The sequence below is a fragment of the Crocodylus porosus genome, unplaced genomic scaffold, assembly GCF_001723895.1.
Source record: "Crocodylus porosus isolate Cpor-Errol unplaced genomic scaffold, CroPor_comp1, whole genome shotgun sequence".
Taxonomy (NCBI): Eukaryota; Metazoa; Chordata; order Crocodylia; family Crocodylidae; genus Crocodylus; species Crocodylus porosus.
In genome coordinates, this window is record NW_017728917.1 from 13,943,723 (window position 1) to 13,964,157 (window position 20,435).

The 20,435-nt window shown below is 43.2% G+C and overlaps 1 protein-coding gene across 18 annotated transcripts in view; it reads left to right on the forward strand.

Annotated features, from left to right (window-relative positions):
* The window catches only part of FHIT (fragile histidine triad), a 762,024-nt gene that overhangs the window by 153,038 nt on the left and 588,551 nt on the right, over window positions 1-20,435 (forward strand). For 5 of the 18 annotated variants that reach the window (XM_019536721.1, XM_019536723.1, XM_019536725.1 and 2 more), the window contains one exon: window positions 4,513-4,583. The exons of 12 other annotated variants lie outside the window; for them this stretch is intronic. The gene's annotated coding sequence lies outside the window, so the exon portion shown is untranslated. Of the gene's footprint in view, window positions 1-4,126; window positions 4,214-4,512; window positions 4,584-20,435 lie in introns of those variants that run through there. One more of the 18 variants, XM_019536726.1, reaches the window with a different exon arrangement.

Genomic DNA, 20,435 nt, shown 5'->3' on the forward strand with positions numbered 1-20,435 from the left:
ACGGCTTTCAGGAGCAGTCATCCCCCACTGAGCCACCGATGTGGGAAGCTGCTGATTTTTCCATTGAGGCAATCTCTGCCAGCGTCTCTTGTTGCATGTGCTGCCTGCTGGGACGTCAGGCCAGTTAAAGAGCAGACTCCTTCAGGATAACGTTCCAGACTCACCTTTGCTTGGCTGGCATGCTGCTCTTGCAGTTTGTTACATTGGGAGGAGATTAGGCTTGATGCTCATATTTGTGCAGTGGGTAAAACATCAGATTTTGACCTGCAGGAGGAAGGGTGGCAGAGTTTGGGGCGGAGGGTAGTTAGATGGCAGGGTAGATTTGCACTTTATAGACCAGCCAAAGTTAGTAGATGACCAGTGACCTACATGACTTCTTTCCACTCTCTGCAGGAGCTCTCACTCTCAACTGAGAGAGCCTAGAGCAATTTTTCTGCTTGATGTCTGCACAGGCCGCCCGTCCTTGCTGAGTAGCATTGCATCACATTAGGCTGCAATGATGTGGGAACTTCCCATTTTCTCTTCTCCTGGGGATGTTCCCTCACCTGCACCTCACAAACCTCTCCACAAGGTCTGACTGTCTCGGGTCAGGCGTCTCATGAGGTCGTTGCCAAGGAGGGAGAGCAGGTGGCCCAGGATAATTTTGAGAGGTCCTCAATGCAGGAAGTCCACAGGGCTTGCAGGTGGAAGCCAGGTCCCTGGAGAGATCGGCTGCCCAGCTGTTCTTCAGAGCACTTCTGCTCACATCACCCAAGTCTGGTCTAGCTTTACCGTTAAGCCTAAGGTGTATTATTCATTGCTGACTTTGGCTAAGCATTGGACAAGGTGCTGTAAAAGTTGATGTGCTGTGAAGATGCATGGCAAGTTTTTCATATTTTTCAGGAAGGAAAAGGAAATGGAGAAGTGGGTAGTAAGTGTGTACTGCAGGTACCCCCCCTGAGTGCAGTGTCTTTCCCCTCTCCGTTGGTGGCTCCGTACTGACTCTGACTAAGATACAAGAGGAGACAGTCTGGGACTTAGGAGGCAGATCTTCTCTGGTAGATCCTTTTCTCAGAGAAGTAGAGTAACTGCCTAACTGGGCGCGTCTACCCGAGACGCTAAATGCGCATTAGACATTTTATTGCACATTAGCATGTCATACAAAATGTGTGCCGATGCACAGTAGATTTATTCTAATGAGCATTTAGCATCACAAAAAAAAGTCCGTCTGCGCTAATGCGCAGTAGTGCCAATTGCAGCGCATTACATTAGTACCTGTAGGCACTTATACACATGCCGGATGTCTGCTTCAGTATGTGATAATTAGCACGCATCAGAGCAGACTTAATCGAGTCTGCTGGAGCACAATAATTAACATGCTCCAGCAGCCCCTGCGCCATGTCTGTTTAGTGTCCCTGTGCTTCAGGATGGTGGTGGAGGTGCTTGAACTGAAGGCTGTTGAACGAGCTTTAGTTCAAGTGCTTCCACTGCCATTTTGAAGCCTGGGGCACTGAATACACGTGACACTTCAGGGGCTTTAATTGGAGCGGCTTTTGGTGCTACTCTAATTAAGGTGCCCCTACCACCCTGAAACACATGATTAGATGCCCTGTGATTACAGGTACTAAACTTAATACACCATCATTATGGCACATTACTGAACGTCTTATGCTCGCTCCCTAGTGCGTGCCAAAGGGCTGCATGTCCTGCGGCATTGTTGTATATCCCCAGGACAGTTCCAGCAAGACTGGAAGCAGCGTGCGTTTAGGGTTGGATCCCTGAGTTAGCAGAAGCCCAGAGCTGGGGTCATCTCCCCTCACGGTGCAGGGGAGTGGCTTTGCTCAAGGTTCATGGTATTTGACAGTTACATAGGGTTTTGTATGTTAAGAACATGCTTTTTTACCAGTTTCCATCAAACAAGACCACTTTAAAAGAAGCCAAGAGAAACCACAGGGCTTGTGGGTTGCTTTGCTTTTAATAAAGCAGGGAGGAGCAGGTGGCCCAAGCAGGAGTGGAGCTGCCGCAGTAGCGCAGGGCGTTCATTGGTTGCGCAGAGGCTTCCCCAAAGGGCACGCGTGTGCAAGAAGCACGGTCTCTGTGTGAGCCCCTGTGGCATGGTGAGTGCTCCATCACTTGGGCAGTGCTGCTGTCACCCCTCATGATACCGTAATGTATTATTGCTGTTTCCCAGGTTCTCCCAGCTAGTGAAATTTGGGAGAACATGACAAGTTTCGGACAACTTTTGAAGTGAATAAACATTTCAAATAAGGAGCCTATGATTATTTTTTTTCGCATGTAGCTCTGTTTTTAAGTAGCCATTAAAGGTTTTAAAACCTTATTCTAAATGTAAAGTGCTTCAGGGCATTGTTTGATTTGAAAGGCACTGAAAACTGGAATTTTCATTATATATTGCCAAATTTAGTTCATTTGTGAGGGACATGGCTTCATCAGCATGACTTCTGTCATTTGCAAAGTTGCTGTGCCCTGTAAAGATTTATTAATCTTTGTTTAATGTGTTCTTGTGAAAAAAATTAAACATACAAAGAATAAAGCTTATGTATGCGCTGTGAGTCCCTCTGGGTGTTCAATCTATATTACTCATGTCTGTGAAAGGTAAAAATGGCAGGTTTTATTAGCTAAGTTCAAGACACAAAAGGCAATATTAATTTCACAGAATGTGTAAAAGATATGCAAATATGACCAGCTCTAGGGAAAATGGGGCACACAATATTCCAGGTTTTGAAATTATACAGTTTAATAAAGACTTGCTTTGAATACTCCTTTTTTATTATTATTATTTCTTTTTTTTTAAGCCTAGGCTTCAGTTGTTAAAGTTCATGTAGTGCATCTCAAGAAAGACCTCATACTCCCAAGCATGATCTGCTGTGCTGCATACTGTTAAAAGATTTGGATCTGCTTCTCGGCAATGTAAAGCCTTGTTTTCAGCTTTGTATCATATCTCAAGATGAATTTACATATGTTTTATTTCATGCTGTGCTGTTGCTTTCCCCGAGCACTCGGGAATCATGGGCCCAATCTAACCCACTTCCTGCACTATCATCTTCCTGCTCCTGCGGTAAGCTGAGGTCTGTTTTCACCTGGCAGGCCTTTCCTTTAATTTCTTTAATCAGCTCGGTGCTGCCTCAGACCTAAATGTGTTGCAAGGGGTCTCTATGGGTCAGTCCCTTCCCACTTCCCCCCTTTTTTTTTTTTGCCTTTGGGCTGCCAAGACAGGGAAGCCTGATATCTGGCGTCTTAGAGGATGGCGAGGTTAGTCAGCCTGCTTGCTTGTCCGGTTTGTCCAGTTTCTGAAGTGGTGCCTATTCCCAGATCTGAGCATGCTTTGTTGTGGGAGTGCAAGAGTGATGGATTTGGGGGGGATGTCTTTTATTGGATAACTGCATAGCTGGGGGAGATTTTAAGTTTTCAGGAAGGGGACCTGAGGAAGAGCATCTTGTGCCCAAAAGTTTGTCTCAACCTCTCAGCTATGCATTTGGTCCAGGAAAAGATAGCACAACAAAAAATCCTTGTATCTCACATGAGATGATAAAGATAGGTAGGCACTTGCTTATTCCCATAACTAGAGAGAAAAGGGGTATGATCTCTGGCTGTTAATGAGCTTTAAACATTTAAAGGTGCAGGTGTTGTAGTCATGTTGGTGTAAGGACGTTCCTATGTCCTTAAACACTTAAAGGAATTTAACTGTGGTAAGCACTTCATAAAAATCTACATATGCACTGTTTATAACCAGCTCCTCTTGTAAGAGGAGGTGGTTACAATATCAGTTTAACAGCATTTGATTGGCCAATAATACTATTAATTGTTTTCTAGGCTGCTAACAGAACTAGGTGATCAAAGGTACTAATATGCTCCCTGTTGCTATAATGGTCTTAGGCCAGTGCGAAGACGGGTATTTCAGGTTGCAAGAAGCAAGGTCATGTGCAGGTAGGAAAAATCACCCTTCTGCTATAGGAGTGTTTCATTGTCCTTGGTACAACCTGGATACCTGACATCATTGTCCTTGCTGGCGTTCATTGGCTTATAGGCAGAAGGCAGTACAGGGTGGCCTGGCTAAATACCTCCAGACTAACACGGCTAACTCCCTCTCTCGCTGACCTGCCGGGTGACCCGCTAAGGCAGACAGGCCAAGATTTAAAAGCATGTTAGCACCAAAGCGCCTGGCAGTTGGGATGTTCAGCGTGCAGCTCTGCTCTAAAAACTGATTGTGAAAAAGGTACCTCCATAGGACACATTGACTTGCATATCAGCTATGTGGTCAGGTTTAAAAATAAAGCTCCATTTTGTGGTAACTCCCAGCCCTTGAAATGCCTCTTAGGAGCCCCAGCAGACTTCTTTCCTTTTGCACGATGGCCAGTAAGCAGAGTCTCTGCTAGCCTAATGAGGGTACGGGTACACCTGAGCACCTGCGGCCGTCCCTGGGATCCCTCAGGTACGATCGATTGAAACTTAGTGCATCCTGTTCATGCTGGGAGGGGAAGACCACAACGCAGTCTCCTTTGTGTTGGCTCGTAGGGCTCGCAGGGGCAAAAGCAGCGGGAACTCAGCTCACCGAGAAGATTGTGGATACAGATTGAGTGTAACAGGTACATGTTTTTACATGGTTACTCTTGAAAACAGATACTACTTTCAAGAACTTTTGATTGCCTGTTCCACAAAAAAACCCAAAAAAGGTCCCCTCGGCTTGTTAAATTGTGCTTTTAAAACATTATCTTTGCATATTTGTAGGAGAGGGTTGAGTCCACAACGATTTCAAGGATAAATGCCCTCTTCCTATTCTTTGGTATCTCCACATGGCTTTTGTACTGAATTAATCTAGCTAAACCCATTCAGGCCCCTTGCTTGGGTGCAGTTTATGGCATTATAAACATGTTTTATATTATAGAAATTAAGATTTGTAAACTTGGTTATTGTATGTCAGAGCTTCATATTGATGGGGAAGTTAAAGAAGAGATTTTTAATGATGAACTTGTGGCTGTTTGTTCTTCTAAGTTTATGTATAATAGTCTAGAGCTTAGCCTCCTTTTTGATGAGAGAGGCGTGCCCTCATCATGAAGTATGCGTTCTCTCTTGCCCTAGTGACCATCACCTGCTGTAAACAGTTACTGAAATATTAGCCGGTCTGCGTGAAGGTTATGCTCTTCACCTTTTGCTTTTTACGCTGAGCTGATATTTATTCTCTCTGTCTAATCACATTCTGCTTCCTTCAGAGCAGCTGCAAACTTCACACCCATCATGTAACTGTAGCTCTGGTCTATGGCTGGAGAGAGCTACTGAAAGAGTAGCCGTGACCTTGTAAATCAACAATTTGCAAAAACCGATATTAATTCATGAGCTCTTCTCTCTCCAGACCAACATATCTTGGGTTTGTGCACACAAAGCACATTGCTAACTGACCTTTCCTCTAGAGGTTGATTTTTCTCTGGAGCCAAGATATGCAAACTTCCGGGAGTTTGCAATGCCAAAGACCCTTGATATCTCTCTTCAAGCGGAGCTCTGTGAATCTTGACATATGTTGGTGTCTCAGTTTGTGTCTCTTAAACAGTAATGAGGATTTTCCTGTAAAAGCTATCTGCTGCTCTGGTAGATTTGGAGATGCTGAGTTTGTCTGTCTTGGCTCACAAGGTAGGCAAGAAATCCATGGGATTTAAGCTCATAGACATCTGAGGATCTGGCCTTGAATGCTAACAAAGCATAAAGTAGCAGCAGAGTCTTATGTCTCCGGTTTCCATGCCGTATTTCCCAAACCACCGGCTTCTTTGCACTTAGTTGTTACCTACTGGGCGGGTGGTTAAAAGGACTGCACAAATGTGAACCCTCCTGTTGAGATTTGGATCCAAGCAGCTGGCTTCATGATGGCGATGGATTGAAGACAATAGGATGCGTGATTATTCTGTCCTTAAAACAAACAGAGAATTTCCTTGCTGCTGCTTTGCTTGTGCGTGCCAGCATCTAGAATGCATAAGGCGCTATTCCCACTGGGACTGACATCTGTCATTTGGTTTTAATCATTAACTCAATCTTAAAACAAGCCACATTTCATAGTCAAGGAAGAAGCTGTCATGAAAAGTCAATTGAGTCTGAGTGGTAGTGTTGCATTTGAAAACTTGTTTTCAATTTGAAATCCTATGCCTATGTTAAAACAACTCATGGGGGATATATGATCATTAATATTAATTTATTTTTTGCCAGATTGACACATGAAGAATGAAAAGTGCTACCTTTTAAAAGACATTCACACAGGGCAAATATGTGTAAAATAGGAACTTACTTTGCCAGTGGCTTTTGCTCTGTGGGTGGAGGTGTTTTTGCTACAGCTATGTTGTGTTCATTATTTACAATATTAATATTAAGATAACTATGCATGTTTCCAAGACAAGCTTTTCCAGAGATAGTTTCCAATATTACCTTATAGTGAAAGTGAGATTCCTTACCATCACCTCTTCCCTACACCTTGCCAGTTTTACCTCTCAGCTGTCAACAGACCTATAAATACTTTTTCTGGACCGTGCTGTGGTATTTTGGGGATGACACGCAGCACACAGCTCAGGGTTCACCTGATGCTCTGGATGTGGAGAGATGCACCAGTCAAATACAGACAAAAACATGAAGTGCTTTTTAACAATTCCTACATATGTTCATTAAATAACCATTTTTAAAAAGGGACTCTTACAATCAATATTTAATGCATCTCCTGTTAGACTATAAAATATCACCCATTGCTGCTGTGAATGCATTTAGGAGCTGCCTTCAAATTGGTTCAGAGCCAGACGTTTTCTTCAGTGGTAGTCCGTCCTGTCTCGGAGCCTGCACTACGGTGCATTATTCCTGCGTCTCTTGGGTGTGATTCTTAGTGTGTGCACAGGGTTGCACTATGGTGGCTCTTGCATCTGTTTTCGGACATAGTGTGCAATAAGCAGGTGTGCCATGCTTCACAGTGGCAGTCCCTCATGTAAGCCTGCCCTTGGTGCCTCTGACCTGAATTGAGCTGATGCTCTTGCTTCCTGCTCTCCTATTTGCAAGGAGGAAGGAGGCAGAAGGCAGGTAGTGATCAAAGACCACTCTTCTTCTCCTGTCCGTGATCTTTTCATTGGCAAATGGGGTACTAATGTTGTAGCACTTGGTCTTGTTTTCAGTCCGGTTGCTGGGATTTGGACTTTCTTTAAACTAATGATCACTTCTTGAGTGCCTGCATGCAGAAGGGATGCTCTGCTGAGGATGGCACCTCTGAATGCAGGGTGAGCATTTTCTAGAAATTTTGCCTACAATCTGTGTCCTTGTAGTGCCTTGCACCAGTCTGCCTGTGCACACCTGAGGCTTGCTCTCTACCACAGCAGTCACTAATCAGTTGTAAGGACATGGCCCATGCGTTGTGGCATTTCCCTTACTTTTCAGAAGGGTCTATTTTATCTTTGTTGTTTGCTTTATATCGAAGTGGACTGAGTTGATCTGCTGTTTTCAGGCACTCCTCAAATGTTGAGGTTTCGCTGTCCAAACTTGAACTGTGTTTTCCTTGGGAGTTATACAGTCCAACCTATAATCGCTCTCCAAATGCTTCCTATAAAATTTAGATTCTCAAAGAAATGGGGATTTAGCAGTAATGTTGTCTTAATATTGCTCCTGGTTTTATATTTTCTGTTTAAACCAGGGCTGTCCAACTCTGAGCAGCTGGGGGCAGGTATAGGGTGGCCATCATAGAGGACAGTCTGGTTGTCCTCTGTCCTCTCTCGATACAAAACCAGATGCCTTTGTGTCCTCTATTTTTCTCTTGAAGAGAAAATGTCTTGAAGAGAAAAATAGAAGACATAAAGGCTTTGGGCTTCGTATCAATAGAGATCAGTTTAGCAGAAAACTGGACTGTCCTCTATGATGGCCACCCTAAGGCAGCATGCCACATGCTCTTTGCACTCCCCCCTGCCCCGCAATCTTCAGCTGTCTAGATTTCCAAGTTCCACTTGTGTCTTAAATGCAACCACAGTTTTTTCTGTATTTTAACTACCAATGTGAGGACTAGGACTTTCATGAAGAAGAATATTCCCATGAGTTTGAAGGCTTGCACCCCATAGCAGCAGCAAAGGATGTATTCAGTTCAATCTGCCTGGGAACTGAGGCATCAGTGTTCCTCCTCCGTAATGCAAGGGCTTCAAACCTTCACTACATTGATTTATCAATAGGCTTCATTTATATTCCTCTGAAAGACACAGAATTGCAGTAGGAACAACATCTTCTGCAATGCTAGTTCTTCTGCTTCACACATTCAGCATTTTATGAACTAAGCTTAACAATATAATCAAATATATTTAAGCTATATATCTCATAGTCAGTCCTTTACTTACAGAAATAATCTCTGCTGTATTCCAGTAACATTACACAAACGAGTAACAATTGCTTAAGGTGAGTGATGTTTGCAGAACTGGGCCTTTAACCAGAAAAAAGAGGGAAAAGAAATATCCAGGAACTGAAAGCAGTTGTTAAATTAATTTTCACTTGATCCACTAACTCAAAAAATCTAAAATTAATTTACAGTGATTTCTAGGCACAGGGCAACCAGCATTGTTCTACAGTAAAGCACAGCAGGAGCTTGAAAATAATGTAAAATAAATATGCATCCAGCCTCTTTTCCGCTAAAATAAACATGTTCTGCTGTAAAGAGTTCAATGGTGCCACACATGCACAATATTGCAATAGGTGCCTTCACCTCTGTGTTTTTGAATTTTAACTCCTCAGGTCTTAATGTCTTCTCATCGTGTGCATTTAATATTAAGATCATATACTGCATAATACACTAATTATGGCATTTGTAAATATGTTGGGTCACATTCTTGAAAGGAAATCAAAGAATTATTGTTCCAATTTGCTGCTTGGTTCAAAGCTCCTTGCATCGGTTTCTTTTCTTAATCAAGTCTAATTCTGCAGCTATCCAGTGGCAATTGCGTTGCTGCAGGTTAACAGTGAATCTGTTCTGAGAATTGAAACCAACTTCTTATTTTAAGCACTGCTTCTAGAATTTTTTGGCCCAAGTTTTAGGTTGTTAGAAAGTATTGTACATGCTTTATATAAGATTTCCCCCCCCCAAAGCCTTATGTAGGTGGCTTATTTGGTTCCTCATCCTTTATTGTGCTTTATTGGAATGTGCAGAAATGCAATCTGACTCAGGTTCTCTAAGGGGATGCTTATCATGATGGCAGATAGGGAAAAGTACAAGTGCGCCATCAAGCTTTATCACAGGAGGTGATAATCTAGAAGATTCATTCTGCAGGACAACTTATATAAGCCTTTTGGTACAATAATTAAGCATTTTCCGAGCAGGCATAATCCTTCTTTGTACATTCTGCAGGATACTGGAAAGATGGTGGAATTGCTTTTCTTCTTTCTAAATAGGATTTTTCATTTAAAGCAAACCATTTTTGGTAGAATAACGGCAAAATAAAGTTGAAGAAAATGTTAGCCATTTGAAGACTTCTGTTTAATCACATGCTGTATGCATTTCTTGAAAAGCTAGTGTCCTCGCCCTGCAGCCCAGCAATCACCATCATGAAGAACTGCTAATTACTCTCTCATTCTGTTGTTTTTCACAAGAGTCGATTCAATATGCATAATTGCCAACTCTATATACATTCTGGACATAGTTTTCTCTACCACCAAATTGCAATGGCTTCCAGAGTGGGACATGCTAAAATAATGGTTCCAGCAACACCGTACAACGTCTTGGAGACACACAGAGAAAAGACTATTGGAGAATATCATGGAGAAGCAGAGCTGGAAGAGACAGGGCTCCAGCGGTCATCTAGTCCAACCCTTTTCCTGAGGTAGGGATCATCCCCATCCATACAAAATTTAATTAACTTCACATTAAATCCTATCCCTGCCATTCTCCCTTTACTTCCTACTTCAAGATAGTAAAGATAGTGAGGGGTCTGCATGTGTTCTGGATAAGGGAGGGAGATGCTTGGGTGTGAATGGTGTTTGTTCAAGCGGTGGCTATGTTGGGGTGATTTTTTGGAGCAGTCCTAACTCCAGGCAAAAAGTTGGTTCTTCTATCAATGGGAGTACCCTTCTTTCTTCCCCTCCCTTTCTTTTCTCAGTGACATATAGGATTACTTTCTAATCAAGTCATCTTAGGATCAAGTTTTGAGCTTCCTGCAGGCTTGCAGCAGGCAGGTATATTGTGTAGAGGCTTTTGAACTCTCTATCTGCATTAGATTTTTGCATACTGAATTGGTTTTACTTTCGGTCGTTAGGTGAATGCTAATAAGGCAGTGAGAACACAGTACGAGAGGTTGGATCCAATATAGAAGCTTTAAACTTCCCACTCCTGCCCCCAAAATGCTAATGGCTAAATCAGTGCAGTTAAGTAATTAAAAATGATGAGACTTCATTCTCTAATGTCTGTTGTAAGAGTGCGGCTTCCAAATATCCAACACGATTTCTCGGGGAGGATGTATGTGTCAGAGAACCTAAGCACAGGCCCTGGGCTAGGAGGTACCCAGGAGCGGTGTCACTCTGCAGGCACCTCTCCTTGCTCCCCGCTGCCACGCCAAGTGAGGGGTGAGTCGCTGCCCAGTGGTACGAGACAGCTGGAGTGCTGGGAGCAAGACCTGTGCATGCCACGTGCACTCCCCATTACATCCCAGTTACACTCCTGTACCCAAGGCACAACAAGGTGTTTCTACCCCATGGCAGGGCTGTACCGAAATGGTGAGACTGAAACCCCAGCAGGTCTTCAGTGTCTCCCAAAGCCTGCCTGTTGACGTTTGTGAGAGTTTTTCCATTACTTTGAAAGCAGTTTATTCATAGATTCATGGATTGTTAGCGGATGGAAAGGACCTCACAAGATCACGTTTGGGTCAAGCCATTGGAGAATATGGATTTTCTGTGAGTGGATTTGATTCTGCAGTTTTTGGGCTGTATTCACAGCTGGGTTTTTAACCGTAGCTCTCTTTCTTCTCCCCCCCACCCCACCTCCTGCAGTGATATTTTATGAGTAGATGAAATTTGGGCTGTTTTGAGTGGTCCGTCATTACATTCAATCCTGATAGTTAAATTAAGAATGACAGCGCTCAGACTTCCGCAGTGAAGTATCTGTTTTTACCCCAAGAAAATGGGAAGAGGTTGGTTCTGTTCAGTGCAAATGGAGGAGACATTGTTTTAACTGGTAGGGAGAGTTTTTGAGCCTTTCAGCAGTGGTTTGCATGGGAGCAGACTCTTTAGGACACCATGTGCAAACTCTAGCTATGAGCTTAGACAGCCTGGATAAATTGGGCTTCAGCTCATGCTCACGCTCCACGCAGAAGGCTGCTAACTCCTTTCTGGAAGGAACGTGCCCTTAGAAAGCAGGCACAACAGGAAAATGCAAATAGCAAAGAAAATGCAGGTTCTCCCCCAGGGCAGCAACTTCCATTTTTATGTAACACTCGTTAACTATTCTTCTGACAAGGCACAAAATCAGTCACTGAGCTTAAAATTTCCTTCTGTTCCCATGGAGCATGGAGGTCGCATGAAGGGTTTCCAGTGGCATTTACACCTTCTTCTCCCTCCATGGGGATTTCCTTTGGAGGAATGGTTGTTTCTTCCCCTTGCTCTGAGACTCCTTTCTTTCTATTTTGTTTCCCCCCACCTCCTCTTGTTCTTTTGCAGAATTACAAACTTGAGGTCAATGCTACTTCCTCTCTTTTTAATAGGAATAGAAAATGTTCTTCTTCAAAACTCCCTTATGCCTGACAGGACTTGAGGCAGAAAAAAAGCCAAAGCGAATGCAGCCTCCTCTAACAGTGCAAAATATCTTGCCATAGTGTACAATATCTGGGTGGCAAACAGCAAATATTTCTTCTTTAAATTAGAAGCGCATGACAATTTTTTTTTTTTACCTATAGAGGCAAACCAAATATTTGTGAATGATACTGTCTCAGATGACTACCCACTATGTAAGTGAAATATCTGTGAAAGGAGTTCAGGAATAAAGACCATGACTGACCCTAAATATGCATGAAAGAAAAAACATCCTGTTGTAGTTTCTTGTAGCCCTCAAAGTCTTCACAGGACCCCTCAGTCAGAATTGCTTAGGAGGAAATATCAGGCTGCTTTGCCATAATTTCAACAAAGAAAATTGGAAAGTCACTGGCTGGAGTGATAGATCCATTGTGTTTAAAGATGATTAAGGCGGCAGTACTTCTGAGACTAGATTTATTTATATTACCTGAAGAAAGATTCAGAGTTCCATATATATTTCAAAATTAGACTCATCTCAAAGGCCCATCGGTAAGAGTCTGATGAATTGCATCGTTTGGGGGAATGAAAGAAGAATGCTTAAGTGATACTTCAAAAGGACTGAAGACATTAAAAATCTTAATAATAGAGAAGTTTGTTGGTACAGAATTTAAAGCGTACATCTGCACGCTTCTCTGTAGGCTTTTGCAAGACGGCAGGCTTGCTGAATTAGATTAACATATTTTCAATAGCAGTGGATAGTTTTATGCTATTTTGGCATATTTTGTTAGGTTCTGAACAGGAGTTTCTTTAAACTTAATATCTGAGGCAGCCTCTTGGGCCTCCTAAAAGAACTTGGAAAACGATTATAGGCTATTCTTTTATTCAAACCTCCTTCTATATCTCCAGTGTGATAGAGATATCACTCCCAGCTTCTCCCTCTAGGAATATGGGATACTGTTTTTAAATCTCTTCGTACTGGGGAAACGTGGCTTAAAAAGGGGAATAGGCTCTGGTATGATTACTAGGAATACTTTTTTCCATAAAGATTCTTAATGTAAGACTAAATAAGGTAATAATTGAATTTGAAAAAACAGGGTAATGTGTTTACATATGCTAGGAATAGTTGCAGTTTCTGTAATGAGAATGTCCTGAATTCATTTGAGAATCGTCGGGAAGCAGTAGTTATCCTAAATCCAGGAAAACAGAACTATCTTTAAAAAAACCCAAACAAACCGTGGGTAGATGTGAACCTTCACATTTATAATTGGATCAGTTTGGTTTTGTGTACTTCATAAAATTATTGGCTGGGAGTTCTGCTTTCCTTCTAATAGACTGAAATAGGTTAGGTTTGTGGGGTTTTTTTGACTCTGCGTATGGCTACAAATACCTTAATAGTCAATATTAATACTTTAGGTGAAGAAACGTGAGTGCTTCCATGTTATGGGTTTGGGTAAACTCTGTTGCCAAGCCAAAGGCTAAGAACTGTTACCATACTTTTGAGAAACTACTCCCCAACATCCCCCACCCCTCCCAAAGAAAGTAAATCCAGCATGGCCACAATTTGATTTGAAAAGAGCTCATTTATCCTTGAATAAGGGAAACGCTAATTGCTGGCGAAAAGGCTCCCTATGGGAGCCGGCCAGTGAGGGCTGTTTTTGTTTTCGAATCGGAGCATGCATCGCTTTGCAAAGATGAAGAAAAGATAACAAGTGACAAGAATACCCCGGAGAAAACAGTAAGTAGCCATAATGGCATCTGTGATGGAAATTCATCGAGCAACCAAATATGTTTTATTGACAAGATGGAAATTCTCTCCAGAGAGAAGACCAGTGAAACGTGGCATAACAAAACGTGTTTGATGCTTGTGCTAAGCAAGTCTTTCGAGGATCCTGAAGCACCTTATGAATGAGAGACCAGTCCACTTCATACAGATGGGCAATTTAGAGTACACCTGCACTTAATTTCTGCTGCTTTTCCTGTGCTAGCAAAGCAACAACAGCAGCCCTGTCCATACCTCTCCCAAAGTATAGATGCAGTTAGAGGACTTCAAAAGTGCCCATAATGGCACAGCTTATTCCAGCTGGGGAAGTTTAAGATGCGCTACTATCCTTGTTGGTGATCTCTCAATCGAAGATGCATTTTGCTGCCAGTCAGACAAGGCGTACAACTAGGAGCAGGACTTGGCTTATAGTTCAGCCAGTCGATGGGAATCGTGGGCCGAGAGTTGGACTTGGTTACATCTGTGAAAGATGAGGCTTCTAGGTACTGTCTGTGTGATGGGACTTTCTCGATGCTTTCCAACTCCCCTTCACATGCCTGCTATTGCAGTCCTCCTCAGCTTGGATGGTTCATGCCATCTGCCTGCCTGTAGGTCTTTCTCACCTCTGTATTTCTAAAATGTATCTAATGCAGGAATAAACTCACATTCATGTAAACCGTAATTTAATGCATCTTTCTTTTTAATGCAAAGAGTTTCTTGAGGGAAAGATTTGCATTGCTCATGTGTTCTCAGGGTGATAGGATTTTCTGTCTCCTCCCCAGAGGGCCCTATATGGTGGATAATCCATATTTTTGTTGGGGAAAAATACAAACAACAAAAATATTTCAGGGCACTTTAGGCTGTGAGCATCAGGCTGGATTGGGTATAGCAGCCATAGGTTTAGAAAGTCCACAAAGCCCCTACCTTCTGGTGATGCTACTTGCCAAGCTGACAAAATATTTATCGTGGAAAACAGCAGTAGGAAAATTGTCCGTCTTAACACCGAGTACATGCCAATTAAAGCAAGGAAATTGTGAGTGAAGGCTACCGTGTTGCCCTGAAATCACCCTACTGTATTGTATTGCAGTACATGGTTTTATATATAGTTCAAATAAGCATTCAGTAGTCTAGAGGGACCGTCGGCAAAGGTAATGAGGATTGCCACAGATCTTGACAGCAGACTGTAAATGGCATAACATTTCACTGAAAATATGTCAGTTTTTTTAAGTGAATGGGTATTCCTTGAGAAATGGGTAAAGCGTTCTTGTCTTATCCTGGCGGTAGGTTTTGTTTCCCCATTAATAATTTGTGTGAGCAGTTTCTAAAATTCGCTTTTTTGCTTGAAGGTTTTTATGACTATGACTATATATAAGAAAAAAAGAAGGTAAAAAATTGTGGCAAATGACATGAATTTAAGTCTGGAGAGTGTTATAAAATACGAACTCAACAAATAAATAATCTGAGCTCCCAGCTTTCGTCTGGCTGAGGTCGGATACATGATTTGCAAATGTGTACTTGACAACCAGGTTATTCGAGTGCCCTTATGACTGTCAATATTTTACTGTACAACAGTGCAACTTCCAATGCTTTCACTTCTAAAAATAATGTTGTGTTGCTCCTTCTCAAGCCTGACCCCGATGTCAATTATGGCAAAGTAAGTGATGAGTACCCTCCTAAAGGTGAGATCACAATCTCTCCGAGGAACGGTTGGTTCTTGTTTACACCACAGTAAATCTGGAGTCACTTCAGACTTTAGGCTCCCTCCCTCTCCTCAGCCAGCAAACTTAATTAAGCAACAGTTGGTTATGTGCGCAGACAACTTTATTATTCTACTGAAAATCCTGCAGACATGTTTTAGCAAGTTTTTGCATAACCTCAGATCTTTCTGGATGTGGCTCATAAAGTGCAGGTGAAAATTAGCGGAGAATTGCACCATCAACAACTGCAGGTGATAAAATCAAATTTTGATTTATTTCCTGAATTTCAAGATTGCTAGCATGCATAATTCTATGTAATAACCACCTAAGAGGTGGAAAAATAAGGTGGACCAACTGGTGTGAGTAATTCCAGGACTGCAAACTGAAGTGGGAGCTGAAGGGAGAGAGAAATAATTTCCTATTGTTGAAGCAATTAAGTTTTGCTGTGATATTGCTTCCTTCTCCTCCTCCTTCCTCTCTCCCTGCCTTGAGATGATACATTTCAACACCATGGGTAAGGGCTTTTGGTATTCACAGTAAGTACTGAGGGGCGTTGTGAGGGCGAGTGCTAGAAATTTTTCCCCCTTGTTGAGCGTTCGGATTGTAAGTGGTACTTAGCAGTCTTGTTGTAGTTTGTGGTAATTACAAGACTAACTACTACATTAATTACAAAAATTAGGGAACTCAAACTGTCTGCCTTCTCTCCCACAGAACCTAGTTACTGCCTTACAGCTGTTACTTTAACCTGCTGCATTTTCTGTAATGTTTGCAGTTCTTAGCGATTGTGAAGCGAGCTGAAGTTTCACCAGGCGCCTTCAAGAAACGGGCATGTTTTCCTATCCGCTCTGCTTATGGCGGGGTCTCGAACACCAGGTGTAACGAATAAGCAAGGAATTTGGCAGTCTATTTCTCCGCCCAAAAGTTTGGCTGAGAGAAATGCTGTTCTTTCATGCACTCCATTTTCTTTGTAAATTCTTTGAAAATTGCAAATAACAGCAATAAAAAGACTCATGAAAAAGTCTAAACACTTACCACCAGGTCGCATTGCTTCTGCTCCCAACATCACACATCCAGCTACGAGCTTTGAGTAAATCCAAAATACCAATTTTTTGCTTTAATTGATCTGGATAATGTTTAGTACATTTTAAACCTGGCTCTTCCTTACCGTGATTCCCTTTGCAGAGCATGTGCCCGCAGCAGGGGAGCTGAGCCTCAGTCAAAGAAACTCGTTTCAGTGCTCCTACGTCCAGGCTTTCACTTGCAGACGTATGAGAACCAAAACGCCCAAATACTTCACATTTTGGGTTTTGATTCTCCATATAAGGACAATAGCTCACATAGTGGCCAGGGGTAACAAAGCTTGCTTGTGGAATAAGTTCATTTAGCAAATCGGGATGATGAAGGTCCTGGCTTTCTGGGCATAAGAGGAGAAACGTTTCTGTGAAGCTCTAGGCTAAAGCCAGGTCTCAGTAACGTTCAGGTGCCTCGTTGAATATTAGAAGTCACCAAGGATGGACTTTTGCCTAAAGTCTTACGACAGGCATGAAAACTGCACACAGATTTCCTCCTAAAACCCGGCTTACTCCTTGGTATGGCACAGATAGCCGTGCATGCAATATTTATTGAAAGGGGATTCATCACTTTGAAGCTCATCTTGTACACTGGGAAGTGGTTCCATTGTTTTCCTCCTCTGTGCTTCCATCTCAAAATAAAATATAAGTCTAAAGTATTGCCTTTTGTGGTGGTCTGAAGTGGCACTTCAAAACACGTTACAACTGGACATCATCAAATCCCTTTCCAAAATAAATAAGTGTAAAGTTTTTATTAGTTTGTGTGATGGAAAGGCACTTGAAACCATTGAATAGCACACCTTTTTCCTAGTACGATTATGGTCTTGTTCTTTATGTTTCAACCACTTTTCTCTTATCCTTCACTTCTTTATTAATCCCTCTATTATTATAGTAGGTGTCATTGTGAAAATGTTTTTCTCTTTTACTCTTTAGATGCCACCTTGGGTGGTTTATCCAGTGGGTATTATAATATGTGCATGGGGGATGGGAGTTAAACAAAAGAAGTCCAAAGCCCCATGTCTCTTTCTGACCCTCCCTGCTCGGTGCTCGCTGGCTGGACCAGGGCTGGGTGGCCAGTCTGAGGCACGTGTACCACAAGCGGCAGGGCAGCCTCTGCTTGTGGCATGCAGCAGACTGGGGAGGGAGCAGACAGCTCAGCAGCAGATAGGGAAGGGAGCAGAAAGCAGAGCACCGGACCGGGCAAAGGTGCACCAGACCACGGTGGCACTCAAGATGGGTGAAGGGATAATTTGTGGCACACCTGCCAAGGGGGTCGGTCCTCACTGGACTAGACAGCAGTGACCGCTTCCTTAAATAGCAGATTGTCTTTGGGAGATGAGCGATGCTTTTGCTGTCATGCATGGAACGTGGGAAGTTTGAAAGCTGGATGTGGTATGGATGAACAGCGCACATGTGCAGCTCTTAGCTCAAGTTTTTTGGCTTCTTGACCTGGATGACAGTATTGCAAGGCTTCGTTCCCACCTTTTACAACACCTTTGGGCAGCTGCATGGACTTTTCTTGCCCTGCTTTTGGCCAGGGTGGGTTAAATTGAAAAGGTTCATGTTCAGTGCGACGCATCTTCTTCAGGATGGGACTTTGTTTTTCTTGTCTCCCTGTGCTGCAGTTTTGCTTTTGATCAGGAAGGTAGAGAAGACAGCAGTTTTAGCCTGAATTCATGTGCAGTAGCACACAGAGATTTTTCCATCTGAGACCTGCCTGCTTTTGGATGCTGGATTTCAGGATGGGAGTCCCTCTTAGCTGGGTCCTGCAGCGAGGACCTGTGCATGCATGGGTTGAACTGATTCCAGTCTCACCATCTGCCTTCATCATGTCTTGGACCTCTAACGACCACGTGCGAATCTTCTCCTTCATCACATTCATTCTGTATTCCACCCCCCACCCCGACCTCCCAAATTTGGTTTTCTATAGTTGGCTAGCATAAGATGTAGGTTCTGCATGTATGTAGTTGAATGATGTGTTATAAATGGCTTGTCTTGCAGGTACGAATTCCTGAATGGAGTGACGCTATGCATTCAGTTATAAACCCATCAGATTAATACAGCCTGAACTCTCTGTCAGAGGCTTACCAGGTTGCCCTGCTGTAGAGTGTCTATCTGATATTTTTTCCAGATAGTGAGATGGTCCCTGTGTGTTTCTCTGGGAACAATTTCCTTATAGAACAGGCAGCTGTTCACGCTTTTCTGAGCATCCTTCTATACTATTCCTTTCTTATTCCCTTTACAACTACTAGAATACTTTCCCCATCCCTTGTTTTGTGGCTTGCATTTTGAATGGTACAGGCACACTCCTAAAATTTGTCTAATCCACAGGAAAAGTGCCCAGAGCAGAATCCTGTAACCTGCGGCTCTGTTTAACGCAGCCTCTTTGCTTAGGAGCAGTCCCGCTATTAGGTGGTTGCTGATTGCATTGTGCTTTGTGTGTCACACTAGCATGACAGGTATGAAATTCGTGATTGTCATCTCTCCGCATCATTGCAAACAAATGCAGAGTTTTTCTAAGTGCTCAAAAAATTATATGATGGCTATCGGGGGAAGGAACCAGAGTGATCCATAGACACCTACTCCTTCTCCGGGACATGTTCTTGGAGGTCAAGAGCATGACATCTCCTCTTGAACTAAACAGCTGCAGTTGTCCCCAAATGAGCACTCCATTAACTGCTTGGGTCAGTCTCAGCAAAGCACCCTAACCATGTCTGCTAATCTGGTGCTGCAGGTAACAGCCTGCTTTCAGTGTCAAATCAGTGCCTCCCCCACCTTCCCTCTCCTCCCCTCCTTATCTTTCCCAGTGCAATGCATATCCTTTCTGTTTTGGAGACTTAAGGGTAAAGCCTGGCTCTTCTTTCTTGCAATGAGAGCAGACCACCAAAAAGAGCCAGGGGCGGATTTGGGAGCTGCCCTGGAGAGCAGGTGGTCTTGGTCTGTGGAGCTATCACCTGGAGAGGCTTCTCTATGAAAAGGCACAGACATGAATGGAGACTGCTGTATGCGTATCTAAATTTGGCCTCCCCTTGGCTTTTATTGCCATTCAATCAGGTCCTATGGGGGAGGCGCCTTTCTGTGCCCCAGTCACCACCACCTCTCTCTTCCTTGCTCCTTTTGGGTTTTTTTAATCTGGATCTGTTGGAGCAAAATGGCGCACAGCTCTGCGGTGGCGTCTTGTTAACGGTTGTGATATTTTCTGCGTGAACATATTCCTCTGATTTTCAGAAGTGCTCGGAGAATCCTTTCAGGCAGGAATACTGCAAATTGTATCGCCTGCCTCTTGCCCCAAAGAAATTCTGGAAAGCGGGAGATCAAGACGGAAGCTTTCATCAGCAGAAACCCCACCATGATTTCTTTAGCGTGTCAGAAAAAATATGGTGCCTTTCTAGTACAGAAGAGACTTGGGTTTGGACTTTTGTGAGCTAGACCTTCACCATTGTTTAGAGGAGTAAATGGCAAAACAGATGGGGAAGGGGGGATGTAATCTTTTACTTCTCTGTAGCCTGTTCAAATCCAAGTCTGATTAACAGTGACAGTTGTTAGTGCCCAGGGGCTGTCTGAAATTTCTCTCCTCAGCTTTCTTCCTAGTGAACAAATACCCACTATAACTAAAATTATTGCCACAATATGCATCAATTGGCATCGTGGCGTATGTACACCTGGGAGACCAAGGGCTGCATGGACGTTGGGGTTGAACGGCTCTTTTTTGCTCTCAAAAAGTTATTTCTGGTGCTCACTGGGGCAACACAAAGACTGCATACAGTCACCAGTGGTGGACTTGCTCTTTGTGGACTCTTGTCTTCATGTGTAATGGTCCAGTTCTTTTAACAAACTCCACATTATTTTTCATTATAGAGTTTGGGTGATGTAATATGGGGGGCCTTCCTAGGGCCAATTTACCATGAGCAAGCCCACCTGTTTCTGGGCCAGTTGCCTGCCTTCTCACCTGCCATGCCTTGATGATATTTAATTAGGATGATAATTAGGTGGGAGGCTGCCCATTTCTTGCCCTGATGCCAGGGGGCACTATCAATGGGTCTGTTCCTCCCCTATACCGCAGCCCAAGCCTTGCAGATGAAAAAAAAATATTTCTCTTTTTGTTGGGGTCTCAGCTGCTGTGGGCTTACCCCCCCCCCCCCCAGCTAGATCTGTCAGTCAAAGCCCACTAATCAGGGCTTGACCCCGAGGCTCTAGCTCTCT